The sequence below is a fragment of the Tachyglossus aculeatus genome, chromosome 5 (genome assembly GCF_015852505.1).
Source record: "Tachyglossus aculeatus isolate mTacAcu1 chromosome 5, mTacAcu1.pri, whole genome shotgun sequence".
Lineage (NCBI taxonomy): Eukaryota > Metazoa > Chordata > Mammalia > Monotremata > Tachyglossidae > Tachyglossus > Tachyglossus aculeatus.
The window spans coordinates 60,843,691-60,863,603 of record NC_052070.1 but is presented as its reverse complement, the minus strand read 5'-3'; the positions used below and the strand labels follow the sequence as shown (position 1 = coordinate 60,863,603).

The 19,913-nt window shown below is 46.5% G+C and overlaps 1 non-coding gene across 1 annotated transcript; it reads left to right on the top strand.

Moving 5' to 3' along the window:
• The first annotated feature begins 7,365 nt into the window (after window positions 1-7,365).
• LOC119929183 lies at window positions 7,366-7,503 on the top strand. The gene has a single exon (XR_005451320.1). It is a non-coding gene; the product is annotated as a small nucleolar RNA SNORA7 (small nucleolar RNA).
• Window positions 7,504-19,913: the final 12,410 nt, after the last annotated feature.

The following is a 19,913-nucleotide window of genomic DNA, read 5'->3' as shown; positions in this document are numbered from 1 at the left end:
TGTGTGCAGAGCACTGTACTAAACGCTTGGAAAGTACAATTCAGTAATAGAGACAATACCTGCCCACACAGGGCTTACAGTCTAGGAGGGGGAAGACAGACATTAAAACAAGTAAACGGGCATCAATATAAGTAAATAAAATTATAGATATGTACACATCAAAACAATTATACAGACATCACTATAAATAGAATTATACATCTACACATAAATACATAAATTCTGTGAGGTGCGGAGTGGGGGGAAGAGCAAAGGGGGTGATGTGAGGTGATGCGGATGGGAGCCTTAAAACAGGGCTCGGCACTAAGTAAGTGCTTAGTAAATACCACGATTATTATTACTACCGATTGATGGATGGAGGAGGTTACGGCTGGGCGGTGTCCCGGGAGCAGACAGAAGAGAATAATGGATGATGGGGGCCTGCGAAGGGCAGCAGTTGGAGAGGGTGAGGTGGTGTCAGGTCCCGTTACCATGGCGATATACATTAATCGTGAGGATTTCACCTACGCACCTGCACAGGTGATCTTGGAGGGTGAAGAGGTCGTTACCTCAGGAGGCTACAAGGTGTCCCCACTCCAGGGTCGGACTACAGCTGAAGGCTTTTGGACAATTACTCACAGACCTGGGAAAGTGGCTGCTAATTCTGTTATAGTGTACTCTCCCAAGCGCTTAGGATAGTATTCTGCACATAGTCGACGCTCAATAAATACAATTGATCGACCTGTGAGGGACCTCACTCTTTTTGCACTTTTCCGGAGCTGGGAGAAACTCTGAGGCCCTACTGAGAGCTGCCTTGTTGAATCTGGGATTTGTGACAAATTGTGATAAAGCAGTTAGTACAGTGCTCCTCACACAGTAAGCACTCAATAAATACGATTGAATGAATGAATGAATGATACTGGTCTAGCCCAGAACTGGGCTGAGTTACTGTTTTGTTTCCTTGGGGTCTCAAGCCCCAGCTGTTCTCCTTCCTACTTAGACTATGAGCCCCATTGGGGACAGGGACTGTGTCTGATCTGATTTACTTATATCTACCCCAGTGATCAGAGCAGTGCTCGACACATAGTAACCACTCGCATTCAGAAGCAGTGTGGCCTAGTGGGAAAAGCACCAGCCTGAGAGTCAGAGGACCTGGGTTCTAATCCCGGCTCTGCCCCTTGCCTGTGGTGTGACTTTAGGAGTGTCACGTAACCTCTCTGGGCCTCAGTTTCCTCAACTGTAAATCGGGGATTCGATACCTGTACTCTTACTTAGACTGTGAGCCCTATACAGGATAGGGACTGTGTTCAATCCGTTTAATCGGTATCTACCCCAGTGCTTAAAACAGGACTTGACACTTAGTAAACACAATAAATGTGATGATGATGACATTTATTAAGCGCTTACTATGTGCAAAGAACTGTTCTAAGCTCTGGGGAGGTTACAAGGTGATCAGGTTGTCCCACAGGGGGCTCACAGTCTTAATCCCCCTTTTTACAGATGAGGTAACTGAGGCACAGAGAAGTTAAGTGACTTGCCCAAAGTCACACAGCTAACAGTTGGCGGAGCCGGGATTTGAACACCAACCTGTGACTCCAAAGCCCGTGTTCTTTCCATTGAGCCACGCTGCTTCTCTAATGATGATGATGATAATAATAACAATAATACAACAGGAATAACAATGAGAAGCAGCATGACCTAGTGGGTAGAGCACAAGCCTAGGAGTCAGAAAGACCTGGGTTCTAATCCTGGCTCCGCCACGTGTCTGCTGTATGACCTTGGGCAAGACTTAACTTCTTTGGGTCTCGCTTACCTCATAATAATAATGATGGCATTTGTTAAGTGCTTACTATGTGCAAAGCACTGTTCTAAGCGCTGGGGAGGATACAAGGTGATCAGGTTGTCCCATTTGGGACTCACAGTCTTAATCCCCATTTTACAGATGAGGTAACTGAGGCCCAGAGAAGTTAAGTGACTTGCCCAAAGTCACACAGCGGACAACTGGCGGAGCCGGGATTTGAACCCACGACCTCTGACTCCAAAGCCCGGGCTCTTTCCAATGAGCCACGCCACCTCATCTATAAAACGGGGGTTGAGATTGTGAGCTCCATGTGGGACATGGACTGTGTCCAACCTGATTAGCTTGTATCTACCCCAGCACTTAGTACAGGGCCTGGCACAGAGTAAGTGCTTAATCAGTACCTTTAAAATAATAATAATAATATCAAGCAGAAACTCCTGACCATTGGCTCTAAGGCCCTCCATCAGTTCTCTTTCCCTCTTAGTTCTCCAATCTTTTCTTGCACTAAACCCCAGTTGGTACTCTCTGTTTCTCCATCATCATCAGTGGTTTGTATTGAGCACTTACCGTGTGCGGAGCACGGTACTAAGCATTTGGAAAAGTACAATACAACAGAGTTGGTAGACACATTCCCAGCCCACAACGAGCTTACACACTAGAGGGAGACCATAGACCCCAGTTCCTCTGTTCCTCCCAAGCCCACCTTCCCACATTGACTCATTCTCAACTCCTACGATCCCTGGCTCAATCCCTTCCTCCTGCCTGGCACTCCATCCCCTTTTTTATTTGCCACAGCACAACTCACCGTATCTTCAAACCCTTCTGAAATTCCCCCTCTTCTGAGTTTCCCCAATTCATTTTTCTTCTCCCAAGAAAACATCCTCTCTGGTGGCCAGTTTTGTACATATCGTTTTACATACTGCACTTAGCTGACCATTCATTCAATAGTATTTATTGGGTGCTTACTGTGTGCAGAGCACTGTATTAAATGCTTGGAAAGTACAATTCAGCAACAGAGACAATCCCTACCCAACTAGCTCTCCAGTCAGACTGCAAACTCCTTCTAGACAGGGAGTGTGTTCTTCTTCATCATCAATCGTATTTATTGAGCGCTTACTATGTGCAGAGCACTGTACTAAGTGCTTCTATTAGACCCCCAAGTACAATCGATTGAGGGGCCCAGGCTGCAGAACACTCCCAGAAATGGCCTCCAGATTTTATGCCTCCTTCTTCCCTCACACAGGCACTCTCAAAGAAAAGTCTCATTGAGTCCGGTTTTCCTCATCCCAGTTGTGACCCCAGAGAAACCCACCAAGTTAAAGATTTTATTTTGCTCCTGTGGGTCAAGGACCAGAAACCCAGGTCTGTGGGAGAGGGATGATTAAAATGTGCTTCCTCATGGAAGAAAAGGGTTCCCCCACCGGAATTGAGTTACCTCTGCTCAGGAACTCAATGGTTGGCTGGTATTTTAACAGGGCTTCAGACTTTTGCCGGTGGTGAGACTAATCAATTCCATTTCTTTCAGGCCAGGGTATTCTCAGTGTAATGTTGGTTCCCCCAGAGCCTTCTCTTCCCTCAAGTCAATAAATGAATCAATGGTATTTACTGAGGGCTTGGTTTGTGCAGAACACTCTAGTAAGCTCTTGGGAAAATACAATAGAGTTGATAAACGTAATCCCTGCCCTGGAAGATCTTACAACCTACTGGAAGTCTTGGTTAGTCAGTCAATCAAACACATTTATTGAGTGCTTACTGAATGCAGAGAACCGTACTAAGACTTGGGAGCAGTGTGGCTTAGTGGAAAGAGCACGGGCTTCTGAATCAGAGGACGTGGGTTCTAATCCTGGCTCTGTCACTTGTCTGCTGTGGGGCCTTGGGCAAGCCACTTAACTTCTCTTTGCCTCAGTTACCTCATCTGTAAAATGAGGATTAAGGCTGTGAGCCCCATGTGGGACGGGGACTGTGTCCAACTTGACTACTTGTATCTACCCCAGAGCTTAGGACAGTGCTTGGCACATAGTAAGCAATTAACAAATACCAGAATTATTATTATTTTGGACACTATAACAGACACATTCCCTGCCCACCATGAGCTTGCAGTCTAGTCATCTTCTTTCCTCTCTGTTACAGTTACCCCCTTTTCCCTTTTATGATTTCTTCCTCCCCCTGGATAGTATAGTCTTCGAGATCAGATTACCGTCATCATTATTAGGTGTAGAGGAATGTACTGGTGCTTTCTGTACTGCACTGGACACTTACTAGGTGCCAAACCCTGTACTGGGGTGTTACTGTCTTCAGAGCAATAATAATTAATTATAGTACTTGTTAAGTGCTGACTACGTGCCAAGCACTGTTCTAAGCATTGGGGTAGATACAAGTTAATCAGGTTGGACACAGTTCCTGTCCCACATGGGGCTCACACTGTCAATCCCCATTTTATAGAGGAGGGAACTGAGGCCCAGAGAAGTAAAGTGACTTGCCCAAGGTCACATTGTGGACATGTGGCGGGCCTGAGATTAGCACCCAGATCCTTCTGACTTTCAGGCCCACGCTGTAGCCGCTAAGCCACACTGCTTCTCACTCTACTGAGGACCTACTGAGAGTGCCTCCATGCAGCTCATGTACTCTGCTCAGTCAGAAAGCACCGCACGAGGTGTATACTGCCCTAAAGGGGCTTAGAGTCTAAAGAGGAGACAAGCAGATACAAATTTCAAACACACAATATGTAAAGAGAAGCAGCGTGGCTCAGTGGAAAGAGCACGGGCTTTGGAGTCAGAGGTCACGGGTTCAAACCCCAGCTCCGCCAATTGTCAGCTTTGTGACTTTGGGCAAGTCACTTCACTTCTCTGTGCCTCAGTTACCTCATCTGTAAAATGGGGATTAAGACTGTGAGCCCCCCGAGGGACAACCTGATCACCCTGTAACCTCCCAGTGCTTAGAACAGTGCTTTGCACATAGTAAGTACTTAATAAATGCCATCAGTATTATTATTATTAAAGGAATAATCAATCAATCAATGGTATTTATTGATGGCTTACTTTGTGCACTGCACTAAGCGCTTGAGTAAGATCAATTAAACAATGGTATTTACTGAACACTTACTGTGTGCAGAGCACTATACTAAGCACTTGGGGGGTGCAATAGAGTTGGTAGGCTTGTTCCCTGCTCACAAGGAGCTTATGGTCTAGAGGAATAAGAAAAGAATAAAAGCAAAGGTATGAGTGATAAAAGCTAAAGAAAAAGAAATTCCTTACTTCACTCTGCTGCCTGGATCGTTTTTCTAAACAAAGTTCACTCTGTGTTTCCCCGCTCCTCACAAACCTCCAGTGATTGTCCATCCACCTCTGCATCAAACAGAAACTTGTACAATTGGTTTTAAAGCATTCAGTCAGCTTGCCCCCTTCCTACTTTACCTCACTGATTTTCTACAAAACTCAGCCTGCACCATTCGCTCCACTAATACCAACCTACTTACTCACTCACTGACCTCAGTCTCACCATCAACTCCTTGCCCACATCCTCCCTCCCGCCTGGAGCTCCCTCTCCCTTCATCTATGACAGACCACCACTCTTCCCACCTTCAAAGCATTACGAAAATCACATTTCCTCCAGCAGGCTTTCCCCGACTAAGCCCTATTTCCCCTACTTCTTTTCCCTTTGGCCTCGCCTGTACCCCCAGATAGGAACCGGTTAAACATTTGTTATTCACCTCCCCCCACCCTGGCCACAAGTACTTATGTACATATTCATTCATTCATTTAATGAATGAATGAATTTCACTCAATGAATGAAATAAATGAATTCAATTTGTTGAGTGCTTACTGTGTGCAGAGCACTGTACTAAGCGCTTGGGAAGTACAAGTTGGCAACATATGGAGACGGTCCCTACCCAACAATGGGCTCACAGTCTAGAAGGGGGAGACAGACAACAAAACAAAACATGTGGACAGGTGTCAAGTCATCAGAATAAATAGAAATAAAGCTAGATGCACATCATTAAGAAAATAAATAGAATAGTAAATATGTACAAGTAAAATAAATAGAGTAATAAATCTGTACAAACATATATACAGGTGCTGTGGGGAAGGGAAGGAGTTAGGGCGGGGGGATGGGGGGGAGGAGAGGAAAAAGGGGGCTCAGTCTGGGAAGGCCTCCTGGAGTAGGGCTTTGAAGGGAGGAAGAAGGCTAGCTTGGTGGATGGTGGAGGGAGGGCATTACAGGCCGGGGGGGATATGGGCTGGGGGTCGACAGTGGGACAGACGAGAGCATATCCATAATTTATTTTAATATCTGTGTTCCCCTCTAAACCATAAGGTCCTTGTGGACAGCAAACCAACTCTGTTATATTGTACTCTCCCAAGCTCTTAGTACAGTGCTCTGCATTCAATAAGCACTCAATAAATACCATTGATTGACTGACTGATTCAGAGAAAGGAAGGATGAAAGAGAGAGGAAAGAGCAGAGACACACATGAGTTGCAAGATAGTTAATAGGGTGTCATGACCAGAAGGATTAGTCAGGGAGCAGGGAGAAGCAGCATGGCTTAGTGGAAAGAGCCTTGGCTTGGGAGTCAGAGGTCATGGGTTCTAATTCTGCTTCTGCCACTTGTCAGCTGTGTGACTTTGGGCAAGTCACTTAACTTCTTTAGGTCTCGGTTCCCTCATCTGTAAAATGGGGATGAAGTCTGTGAGCCCAACTTGGGACACCCTGATTACCTTGTATCTCCCCCAGCGTTTAGAACAGTTCTTTGCACATAGGAAGCGCTTAACAAATGCCATTATTATTATTATTATCCCTGTTATATCAGTCAATGGTATTTATTGAGTGCTTATTGAGTGCAGAGCACTGTACTAAGAGCTTGGGAGAGTATATAATATAACAGAGTTGGTTTCCTGCACACACTTACTGTGTCCAGAACACTGTACTAAGCGCTTGGGAGAGTACAACAGAATTAGCAGACACGTTTTCCACCCACAAAGAGTTTGCAAACTAGAGGGGAACCATTATGTATCCCATAGAAGTGCACCTAGCTCAGTGGATCTAATTTTCTTCTCAGAAGTGCTCTGCCCACAGTAATTGCTCAGTAAATACCACTGAATGAATAACACAAACTTTCTCCAGTTTCAATGCATCTGAAGCCCGTAAAGCCTGTCATCCCTTCTTTTAGTCATTTTTACACTTTTGAGTGTCCCCAGTTCAGATCCATTTGAGAAACTGTGCCCATCAGTATTGCAGGTCACTTGGTTTCAGCTTTCTTGGAATTATCTTGGTTTTCCACATTTTCCCAAGGCTTTTCAGAACCCAAGTACATCAACCCCACCGAATCCATCAATCAAATCAGTGGTGTTATTGAGCACTTACTGTGTGCAGTACGCTGTACTAAACGCTTGGTAGAATAAAATATAACAGAGTTGGTAGACATGCACTGAACTTTCCGATCTTTCCTTCTAAGAGTCCTCATCATGGGAGGTGTTGTGGCCTAGTAAAAATAGTGTCGTTTTCTAGTCCTGGCTCCACCACTGGCCTGCTTTGGACCTTAGGTAAGTACCTCTGGACCTGAGGTTCCTCATCTTTATAATAGGAATCTCCTCTCAGGATCATACCTGGAGAGTTTCCAGTAGTCTACCAGTCTCAACTACAGGAGGGAGATTCAAGCAGAGGCATTGCCATTCCATTCCTAGCTTGGGCAGTGGCTAGCGAGTGGAAGGCAATCTGCTACAAATCAAAACTCACCTGTGCTGAGCAGCAGTGGCATGGGAGAGAGTGGAAGGCGGAGACTCAGGTTTACTGTGCGGAAGGAGGCAATGGTAAACCACTTCTGTATTTTTACCAAGAAAACTCTAGTGTATTCATTCATTCATTCATTCAATCATATTTATTGAGCGCTTACTGTGTGCAGAGCACTGTACCATCAACAATTGCAGATGGAGGTGGGGCGTTCTGGGAGAGATGTGTCCATGGTATAGCTATGGGTGGGAGACGACTCGACAGCATAAGACAAGACTAGATAATAGGATACCTGCTCTACCTCTCTCTTAGATTGTAAACCCTCTGTGAGGCAAGGATTGTGACTGATTGATTTTCTATTATATGCCCCAGCGCTAAGCACAGTGCTCGACATACACTAAGCACTTAAATGCCGTAAAGCTAATATGACCAGGGGATCTGGTTTGCAGGTGAAGCAGGAGGCTTCTCTGAACCTAAGCCAGGCCAGTAGCAGTACCAGTCATGGTATTTGATGAGTGCTCCCTGGGTGCACAGTAAGCGCTCAATAAATATGATTGAATGAATGAATGAATGAATACACTAGAGTTTTCCTGTACTGTTGGAATCTCCTGTCAGGAAGACTGAATGAGCCATGGTCCTTAGACTTTGGAACCAAGAACCCGCAGAGAAGAATTGAGTATAGTGCTCAAGTGGTTTGGTGAGTAGGTAGGCAAGGGTGTACCACATTGTTAAGGGGTGCCAGCGACAGACAGAAACAGAACTAGAACCCAAGTGTCCTGAGTCCCGGAGCAGTGATCTTTCCACTAGACCAATAGCGGGGCTGTCCTTTACTAAGTGCTTGAGAAATAATAATTGTAGTACTAGTTAAGCACTTTGTGCCAGGCACTGTACTAAGAGCTGGGGTGGATACAAGCAAATCAGATTGGATGCAGTCTCTGTCCCACGTGGGGTTCACAGTCTTAATCCCTGTTTTACAGATGAGGTAACTGAGGCACAGAGAAGTGAAGTGACTTGCCCAAAGTCACACAGCAGACCAGTGGCAGGGCCAGGATTAGAACCCATGAGCTTCTGTCTCCCAGGCCCATGCTCTATCCACTACAACATACTGCTTCCACACAGAAGCACAAGATGTGCCCCCTGCCCACAAGGACCTTACCTTCTAACGGGGGAGACAGACTTACGAATATCGACAAACAGCGGAATCAGTCATTTTGAGCCAGCGGCAATGCCCTGTTGTCCTGCTGCAGTTTCCGTTCCCCAGACACTGAGAGGCAAGTTACAATTGTTTCATTCACAGCCGAGGCTGGAGAGGCAGACAGGAAGTAGAAAGGAATCCCTCCCTCCACTTCCCTAAACAGGAAATCTCATCTTGAGCTACTTCCTAACAAGGCCCAGCCACCCCAATCCATATGCCAGCTCAGTCCATTTCGGATTCTCGCTTCAGGCAGATACTAAAAGGTGATATACATGGCAGTAAAAATTGCTGCCAGCACTCTATATGTTGCCAATTTGTACTTCCCAAGCGCTTAGTACAGTGCTCTCCACATAGCAAGCGCTCAATAAATACGATTGATGATGATGATGATGATGATTACCTCACGAGAGAGGGGTGCCCTATCTGTTTTTACAGCATCTGGACTAGCCAGTTCTGTTATATCCTATTTGTGGCCAGGATATCATGTGACTTGTTGCCTAATGGACTGTCCTGCCTCAACACTGTAGACAACCACATATACCATTCCTGCTTCATCCTGAACTCACGATGGGCAGGGAGTGTGTCTACCAACACTGTTGTATTGTAATAATCGTAATAATTATGGTATTTGTTAAATGCTTACTATGCACCAGGCACTGTACTAAGCGCTGGGGTGGATACAAGCAAATCGGGTTGGACACAGTCCCTGTCCCATGTAGTACTCACAGCCTCAATCCCTATTTTACAGATGAGGTAACTGAGGCACAGTAAAGTGACTTGCCTGAGGTCACACAGCAGACAAGTGGAGGAGCTGGGATTAGAACCCAGGTTCTTCTGATTCCGAGGCCCGTGCTCTACCCACTAGGCTACACTGCTTCTCCAAGTAACTATTCATTCATTAACTATTCATTCATTCATTCAATCAGATTTATCGAGCTCTTACTGTGTGCAAACCACTGTACTAAGCACTTGGGAGAGTACAATATAATAACAGACACATTCCTGCCCACAACGAGCTCTCAGTCTAGAGCTGGTAATTAATACCGTAATTATTGCTTCTTCTTTTAAACTGTAAGCTTAAGGTCAGCAACCATGAGTCCTGCTACTTTCCCACAGTGCCTAACTCTCAGTAGGCACTCAATAAATGTCACTGGTGCTGTTGATGATGATGCTGATGATGGAGCATTGTTTTCGCGGGGGTAAATTGGGTGGGCTGGAGGGGTGGGGTCCGGGTTGCAACCATTTGTAGAGAAGCAGCGTGGCTTAGCGGCTAGAGCACGGCCCTAGGAGTCAAAAGGACCTGGATTCTAATCCCGGCTCCACCACATGTCTGCTATGTGACCTTGGGCAAGTCACGTAACTTCTCTGGGCCTCAGTTACCTCATCTGTAAAATGGGGATTAAGAGTGTGAGCCCTATGTGGGCCAGCGACTGTGTCCAACCTGATTACTTTGTATCCACCTCAAGTCTTAGACCAGTGCTTGGCTCACAGCAAGTGCTTAACAAATACCATTATTATTTAATTCGTTAATTTAATATATTCTTGTAATTAATTGTTTAATTATTGAGTTATTTAATAATTCACCCACAGCTCTGCCGCCTGCCACTGCCCTGGAACGGTGCCACGCTAAAGCTCTCCACCCCTGCAGAATTTAGGGCTACTGAAATACTTTTATGGGCTCTGTGGGCATGAGCAATTTTAGTTCGTTCTTAAAGACTGCCTGTAAATGGCATCCCTCTTTGTTGCAGCTGTGGCAGGGCGTACAGCTGCAATGGTGGGCACAACTATGTGAATTTATGGGCAGTTGGCAGCCCGGGGGGGTGGGGGGTTTGGAGGAGAACAGGGCTTTCTGTAGGGTGCAGGCGTTCCTCCTCCTCCTTCCCCAGTCTTCCTGAATGAGGCAGTCCCCACCCCAAGTTTGGGGAGGCAGCATCCTGTCAGTAATTCTGTGGGTGCCAGCCCATCTCTGTACCTGAGCCAACAGAGCTGTGAAAATCATTATTTCACTTGGCAGGGCCAAGAGAAAGGCCCTTTGTACAGAATACAAAGGACTCGCTTGTGAAAATTAGGAATATTCAACTTAATATCACAGCCTCGGACCGAACAATTGCACCGTAGGGTGCTTTGGGGGGAACCGGCCTCCTCTCATCAGTCTGCTGTTTCCAGGGGAAAATGAACCCCCCACCTCTGCCCACATTTCCACATCTCTCCATTGGCCCAGTTCATTCATTCCACCGTATTTACTGAGTGTTTACTGTGTGCAGACCAGTAAGTGCTTGGGAAAGTGCAATACAATAATAAACAGATACATTCCCTTTCCACAGTAAGCTTACAGTCCAGAGGAGCTCCCCCAGTCACCCAGGCTTGATTTCAGACATTCCATCACCCTGAGGTGGCTCCAAAAGAGACATCCCCCACTTTCTGCAGGACGCCATCACTTCTGGTAAACACCTCGAGGACAGGGAGCGTGTCTACCAACTCTGTCATTCTGTCCTCTCCCAAGTGCTTAATACAGTGTAATGCATTTGGGAAGCACTCAGTAAATAAGAAGCAACATGGCTTAATGGATAGAGTATGGGCATGGGAGTTAGAAGGTCATGGGTTCTAATTCTGGCTCCACCACTTGTCTGCTGTGTGACCTTGGGAAATCACTTCACTTCTCTGGACCTCCATTACCTCATCTGTAAAATGGGGAGTGAGACTGAGCCCCATGTGGGACAGGGACCGTGTCCAACCCAATTGGCTTATATCCACCCCAGCACTTAGTACAGTGCCTGGCACTTTGTAAGCCCTTAACAAATATAATAATAATAATAATAATAGTAATCCAATAATTGATTGATCGATTGTGCATGCACAAACATAACAAAGCAACATCATACATGATATTTTGAGGAAGAGCAATTTGTCACCGCCACCCCCACAGTCACCCCTCGACTCTAGGACTTCAATGATGCACTGCTAGCAGACCACAGTAATAATTGTGGTATCTGTTAAGTGCTTACTATATCAATCAATCAATTGTATTTATTGAGCGCTTACTGTGTGCAGAGCACTGTACTAAGTGCTTGGGAAGTACAAGTTGGCAACATATAGAGACAGTCCCTACCCAACAGCGGGCTCACAGTCTAGAAGGGGGAGACAGAGAACAAAACCAAACATATTAACAAAATAAAATAAATAGAATAGATATGTACAAGTAAAATAAATAAATAAATAGAGTAATAAATACGTACAAACATATATACATATATACAGGCGCTGTCGGGAAGGGAAGGAGGTAAAACGGTGGGGATGGAGATGGGGATGGGGGGAGAGGAAGGAGGGGGCTCAGTCTGGGAAGGCCTCCTGGAGGAGGTGAGCTCTCAGTAGGGCCTTGAAGGGAGGAAGAGAGCTAGCTTGGCGGATGTGGGGAGGGAGGGTATTCCAGGCCAGGGGGATGACATGGGCCGGGGGTCGATGGCGGGACGGGCAAGAACGAGGCCTAACGGTGAGGAGATTAGCGGCAGAGGAGTGGAGGATGCGGGCTGGGCTGGAGAAGGAGAGAAGGGAGGGGAGGTAGGAGGGGGCGAGGTGATGGACAGCCTTGAAGCCCAGGGTGAGGAGTTTCTGCCTAATGTGCAGATTGATTGGTAGCCACTGGAGATTTTTGAGGAGGGGAGTAACATGCCCAGAGCGTTTCTGGACAAAGATAATCCGGGCAGCAGCATGAAGTATGGATTGAAGTGGAGAGAGACACGAGGATGGGAGATCAGAGAGGAGGCTGATGCAGTAGTCCAGATGGGATAGGATGAGAGCTTGAATGAACAGGGTAGCGGTTTGGATGGAGAGGAAAGGGCGGATCTTGACAATGTTGCAGAGGTGAGATCGGCAGGTTTTGATGATGGCTTGGATGTGAGGGGTGAATGAGAGAGCAGAGTCGAGGATGACACCAAGTTTGCGGGCCTGTGAGACAGAAGGATGGTAGTGCCGTCAACAGTGATGGGAAAGTCAGGGAGAGGGCAGGGTTTGGGAGGGAAGACAAGGAGTTCAGTCTTGGACATGTTGAGTTTTAGGTGGTGGGCAGACATCCAGATGGAGATGTCCTGAAGGCAGGAGGAGATGTGAGCCTGGAGGGAGGGGGAGAGAGCAGGGGCAGCGATGTAGATCTGGGTGTCATAAGCATAGAGATGATAGTTGAAGCCGTGGGAGTGAATGAGGTCACCAAGGGAGTGAGTGTAGATCAAGAACAGAAGGGGACCAAGAACTGAACCTTGGGGAACCCCCACAGTAAGGGGATGGGAGGGGGAGGAGGAGCCTGCAAAAGAGACTGAGAATGAACGGCCGGAGAGATAAGAGGAGAACCAGGAGATGGTGGAGTCTGTGAAGCCAAGGTAGGATACTGTGTTGAGGAGAAGGGGGTGGTCCACAGTGTTGAAGGCAGCTGAGAGGTCGAGGAAGGATTAGGATAGAGCACTGTACTAAGCGCTTGGGAAGTACAAGTCGGCAACATATAGAGATGGTCCGTACCCAACAACGGGCTCACAGTCTAGAAGGGGGAGACAGACAACAAAACAAAACATGTAGACAGGTGTCAAAATCGTCAGAACAATCATCAGAACTTATTGAGTATTCATTTTGTGCAGAGCAATGTGCTAAGCCCTTGGGAAAGTATAATATAATGGAGTTGGTAGACAAAGTCCCACAGTGAGCTAACAGTCTAGAGGGGGATATAGACATTAATATACATAAATAAATTATGGATATGGACATAATGCTGTGGGGCTGAGAGAAGAGTGAACAAAGGGTGAAAATCCAAATTAAAAGAAGCAGTGTGGCCTAATGGATAGAGCACAGGCCTAGGAGTCAGAAGGACCTGGGTTCCAATCCTGGCTCTGCTGTACTTGCCTGCTGTGTGACCTTGGGGAAGTCACTTCACTTCTCTGTGTCTCAGTTACCTCATCTATAAAATGGGGATTAAGACTACGAGCCCCACGTGGGACATGGACTGTGTCTAACCTGTTTATCTTCTGTCTGCCCTAGCATTTAGAACAGTGCCTGGCACATAGAAAGTGCTTACCAAATACCATTTTTTAAAAAGCGTGATGGTGACACAGAAGGGAGTGGAAGAAGAGGAAATGAAAGCGTAGTTGGGGAAGGTCTTTTGGAGGAAATGCTACTTCGATAAAATTTTGAAGGTGGGCAGAGTGATCATCTGTTGGATGTGAAGAGGGAAGGCATTCCAGGCCAGAGGCAGGACAAGGGTGAGAGGTTGTTGCCGAGATAGATGAGATTAAGGCACAGTGAGTAGGCTGGCATTAGAGGAGCAAAGTGTGTGGGCTGTTATAGTAGGAAATAAGGGAAGTAATGTAGAAGGGGGCAAGGTGATTGAGTGCTTTAAAGTCAAAGGTAAGGAGTTTCTGTTCATTGCGGAGGTGGATGGGAAAACACTGGAGGACCACAGCAGTGGAAGAGGCCACCTGATGACTCTGACAACCCCAGTCCCTCCTTGATCTAAATTTGTTTGGAGACCGGAGGAGAGGGGGAGGAACCACAGCTGGGAAAGGACTCACATTCCCCTTCCAGCCCCCAGTCGCTATTCCACAGAGAAGCCGTTGACACAGCCCAAACCTACAGGCTGATCCCACCTCTTGCGGTTTGGATTTTCTCCCGTCACCAGGGAGATGTGAAAAGGACTCACATTGCAGGGACTTTTCAGGTTTGGGACTCAAAGCCTCGGACCCTTAGTTTACCTGACCGAGCCCCTTCCACCCCTTAATCCTCATTTTACAGATGAAGTAACTGATGCAAAGAGAAGTGAAGTAAGTGATTGCCCAAGGTCCCACAGCAGACTAGTGGCGGAGCCGGGATTAGAACCCAGGTCCTTCCGACTCCCGGGCCCGTCCTCTATCCACTAGACCATGCTACTTCTCAAAATGCCAGAATTTCCAGAGGAAGAGGAGGTGTGGGGGAGTGTCACCGCTCGAATCTCCTTAGTTACTCCAGGAGAACCCCACACTTTATTACAGGTTGCCTAGATCTGGAGAACAAAGGAGCTATTTTCAGAGCCTTCTCCAAATAGCAGCTAAGGTGAAAGTGGCTTCGTAGTCATGACAGCTTCTCTATGGCTGGGCCTAGGAGTATGTGTTAGCGGGGAGGGCTAGAGGGGCAAGGGGGGGCACCTGGGATTCATTCATTCGTTCATTCATTCATTCAGTTGGATTTATTGAGCGCTTACTGTGTGCAGAGCACTGTACTAAGCGCTTGGGAAGTACAAGTCAGCATAATATAGAGACGGTCCCTACCCAACAACGGGCTCACAGTCCAGAAGGGATGGGCCGAGGGGTAGAGCAAGTCTGACAGGGGGAACTTCTTGGGCCCCGGCTGGAGTTCGATGGACGGTCCCGGCCTCCTGGGGTGGGGTCCCTCTCCAGAGGGGAGGCCTTGACCTCTTCTACCCTCCACTGTTCCTCTTCTCTGTGAGGAAGCTGAGTGAGGAATGGGTGACTTGGGCTCCGGTGGCCACTGGGAACTGGGGGGAAAACTGACCAACCCCCAGGGGTATTTCAATTGCAACTAAAGGAGGGCAGCCACGTCTTTAATCAATAGTGTCTACTAGGGGCTTACTGGATTCGTTATTCGCAGCATGAAGAAGCAGCATGACATAGTGGCTAGAGCACTGGCCTGGGCATCAGAAGGTCATGAGTTTTAATCCCACCTCTGCCACTTGTCTGCTGTGTGACCTTGGGCAAGTCACTTCACTTCTCTGGGCCTCAGTCACCTCATCTGTAAAATGGGGATTGAGACTGTGAGCTCCCGTGGGCCAGGAACTGGGTCCTTCCCAATTTGCTTGTATCTACCCCAGCGCTTAGTACAGTGCCTGGCACGTGTTAAGTGCTTAACAAATACCAGAATTATTGTTATCATTATTATTATTATTATTGCTGTTGTTATCACACTGTTTTGGGTGCATACCATATGCAATGCACTATGCGCCACTGTGCCTCCTGAGTGCAGATCCCTGTAACAAATGCCTAAGGGGTCTAGAACACTGCAACTTCTGAGTGCAGAGCACTGAACTGAATGCCTGTGGTGTTTAGAGCACTGCATTCCTACTGAGTGCCGAGCACTGTTCTGAATATCTACAGTGTTTAGAGCACAGGGAGGAGAGCACTGTACCAAATACCTATTGGACTCAGAGCATTATGTGCCTAGTGAGTGAAGAGCGCTGTACTTAATGTCTGTGGTGTTTAGAGCACTGGGCACTTACTAGGTGCAGTGCACTGCACTATAATCCTACTGGATGCAGAACACTGCACTGAATGCCTAAGGTCTTCAGAACAATGTATTGAGTATTTGGGAGAATACAACAGCAGCAAGATATATTCCCTCAAGGTCAGAAATTACTTTCAAATAGCGGCAGCAAGAGGAAGAACATGAATATAAAAGGAATGAATGCATCACGGAGAAATGGCTGAATAAGTAATTGAATATATGAATAAGTACACATAAGTTCATGCACACAAAAGGAAATAATAAAATACATAAGTGCTGAAGGTGGATGTTGGGCTGCCATACTTTGGGATGTTGTGAATTAAACATAGGAGGGCTTAGACAACGGGGAGAGCTTTTGGTGGTGGGGAGGAAGACCGGACCAGGAGAACCGAGTGAAGCAGGAAAAAGCTTCGTTTTATTGAATACAATTTCTCCTGGTGTTTTTTAATGATATTTAATAAGTGTTTACTATGTCCTGGGGTAGAAACAAGATAATCAGGTTGGGCACAGTCCTTGACCCACATGAGGCTCACAGTCTTAATCCCCACTATACAGATGAGGTAACTGAGGCACAGAGAAACCAAGTGACTTGTCCTAGGATAAGGGGCGGAGTCAGAATTAGAACCCAGGTCCTCTGACTACCAGGCCCAAGTTCTTTCCAATTGGCCACACTGTTTTCCTGGTTATTCTTTAACCTCTCTAGCCATTCCAACTCAATCTCATCTGTGGGCTCTTCTCCTGCTTCCCATCCTGCTCACTGCAGGTGTCACTCAAAGGGTCTCGCCTCACTTAACATTCACATCTCCTCCAAGAGGTCTTCCCAGACTAAGCGCCCCCTTTCCTCTTCTCCCACCCCGTTCTGTGTTACCCTGTCTTGCTCCCTTTGTTCTTCCCCCCTCCCAGCCCCACAGTACTTACATTCATTCATTCATTCGATTGTATTTATTGAGCGCTTACTGTGTGCAGAGCACTGGACTAAGCACTTGGGAAGCACAAGTTGCCCACATAGAGAGACGGTCCCTACCCAACAGTGGGCTCACAGGCTAGAAGGGGGAGACAGACAACAAAACAAAACATATAAACCAAATAAAACAAATAGAATAAATACATACAAGTAAAATGAATAAACAAATAGAGTAATAAATCCGTACAAATATCTATACAAATATACAGGTGCTGTGGGGAGGGGAAGGAGGTAAGGCGGTGGAGATGGGGCACATCTGAAATTTATTTCTTTGTATTGATGTCTGTCTCCCCTCCTCTAGACTGTAAGCTCATTGTGGGCAGGGAGTTATACTCTCCCAAGTGTTTAGTACAGTGCTCTGCACACAGTATATGCTCAATAAATATGAATGAATGAATGAATGAACTCCCTGGGTAACTTCCTTGGCCTCAACTACCACATCTATATAGACGACTCCCAAATCCATCTCGCTAACCCCAACCTCTCTCCTTCTAGGCAATCTCACACTTCCTCTCCCCTCCAGAACTCTGCTACATGGATGTCCTACAGGCATCTCAAGCTCAACATATACAAAACTAAACTCACCTTCCCTCCCAAATCCACTCCTCCACCTAAATTCTTCCAGCAAAGTTGACAGTATGAACCGCCTCCCCTCCTCAGAACCCCACAACTCTGGCCTCATCCTTAATTCTTCCCCCTCTTTCAAATCTCCTACTCAGTCCATCACAAAACAGTATAACATTTTCAGAATCGGCCCCTGCCTCTCAATCCATATGAGGGCCACACTGGCCCAGGCACTTGTTGGTATTCTACCTTCAATCAATCAGTCAATCATATTAATTGAGTGTTTCCTGCGTACGGAGCACTGTACTAAGCAGTTGGGAGAGTACAGTATAACAGAGTTGGTTATACTGTTAGTCAGGGAAGGCCTCTTGGAGGAGATGTGCCTTCAATAAAGCCTTGAAGTGGGGAAGAGTCATTGTCTGTCAGGTGGTGTCTACTAACTCTATTGCATTCTCCCAACTAACCCGATATCTTGTATCTATCCTAGCACTAAGAACAGTGCTTGATACATAAATGCTTAACAAATACTACAATAATAATAATCTATCTTTCCAGCCACTTTTTCTCCTAACTGAAAAGTGCTCTGTGTCTGTCTCCCTGGTTAGAATGTAAGTTCCTTGAGGGTAGGATTTGCTCTTTTACCTCTGTTGAACTCTCCTAAGGTACAGCACACCGCACACTGCATACAGTACCCCATATAGTACATGCTCAATAAATTCTATTAATAATTGTGGCATTTTAAAGCACTCACTCGGGGCCAGGTGCTACGGTAGATACAAGATAATCAGGTCAGACGCAGTCCCTAACCTACATGGAACTCAGACTAAGAAGGAGAAAAAACAGTTATTGAATCCCCTTTTCATGGATGAAGTATCATGACCTAATGGATCAAGCATGTGCCTGGGAGTCGGAAGGACCTGGGTTCTAATCCCAGCTGTGCCACTTGTCTGCTGTGTGATCCTGGACAAGTCGCTTAACTTCTCTGGGCCTCAGTTAGCTCATCTGTAAAATGGGGATTAAGACTGAGGGACAAGAGACAAGGATTGTGTACAATTAGATTACTTCATATCTACCCCAGCGCTTAGAACAGTGCCTGCACATAGTAGAAGCTTAACAAATGCCATTAGAAATCCAAGAAAAAAGAAACTGAGACACAGAGAAGTGAGGTCACTTGACCAAAGTCACACAGCAGGCAAGTGGCAGAGCCAGGATTAGAGCCCTGGTTTTCTAACTCCCAGGTCTGTGCTCTTTTCACTAGGCCATGCTGTTTATGGCTGATTGATTGAAAAAGCAGGTAGTGGGCAGGCGCCCACAGAAAAGTTAAGTGACTTACCCAAGGTCACGCAGCAGACAAATGGCAGAGTCAGAATTAGAACCCAGGTCCTTCTGATTCCCAGGCCTGTGCTCTATCCACTAAGCCAAGCGGCTACCATTCCCCTCCACCACCTGTCCACCCTTCCTGGTGCTGCATGATTCTCCATTCTCCTTCACCTTGTACTTTGAACTCTGAGAGCTGCTACCACTGCTGTTGCAATAAATTCAACTGCGGCTGCAAGCTATTAGCAATGAGATATGGAGGAGAGAGACGGGGTCTGCCTCAAGCTTCTCCTCACCCCCCAACTCCCAATTCTAGGAGGAAGGATCCCGATTTGGCGAGCAGGAGATCCAAAGGAGCTGGAGGGACACGGAGAGACCAACGACTCACCAACGCATCAGGGCAGCTAGGCCTTTGATCTCCCCTTAAAGGTCACAGTGGTGGCGATTCATTCATTCAGTCATATTTATTGAGTGCTTACTGTGTGCAGAGCACTGAACTAAGCACTTGGGAGAGTATAATACAACAATAAGCAGACACATTCCCTGTTCACAATTCCACACCCCTTCCTCAGCCGCCAGGTTGGATAGTGAGGACTCTTTCTCATGTCCAACCACAGTCTCTCTTGCTTTCACCTAAATCCATTCTATCATCCTTATAATGGTTTTAGCTTCAAGGTCCCAGAGCCAACCAGTTCCCTAGGGAAACATAGTCCAGCTGGTCAACATTCTGCTTCATGGTCTATGTAAATGCATGTGTATACATATGTACTTCATTTATATTGGCAACTGTCTCCCCCTCTAGACTGTAGGCTCGTTGTGGGCAGGGAATGGGTCTGTTATATTGTTATATTGTACTCTCCCAAGTGCTTAATACAATGCTCTGTCCCCACTAAACACTCAGTAAATATGATCGACTGTCTTCTCCTCTAGACTGTGAGCTCACTGACAGCAGGGAATATTCCTGTTTGTTGTTGTACTGTACCCTCCCAAGCACTTAGTACAGTGCTTTGAACATAGTAAGTGTTAATAAATGTGAATGAATGAATGACAAGACATCTCCAGATCAGATGCCCTTCAAATTTGATAACCTTTCTCCCTGGAACCTGGGACTT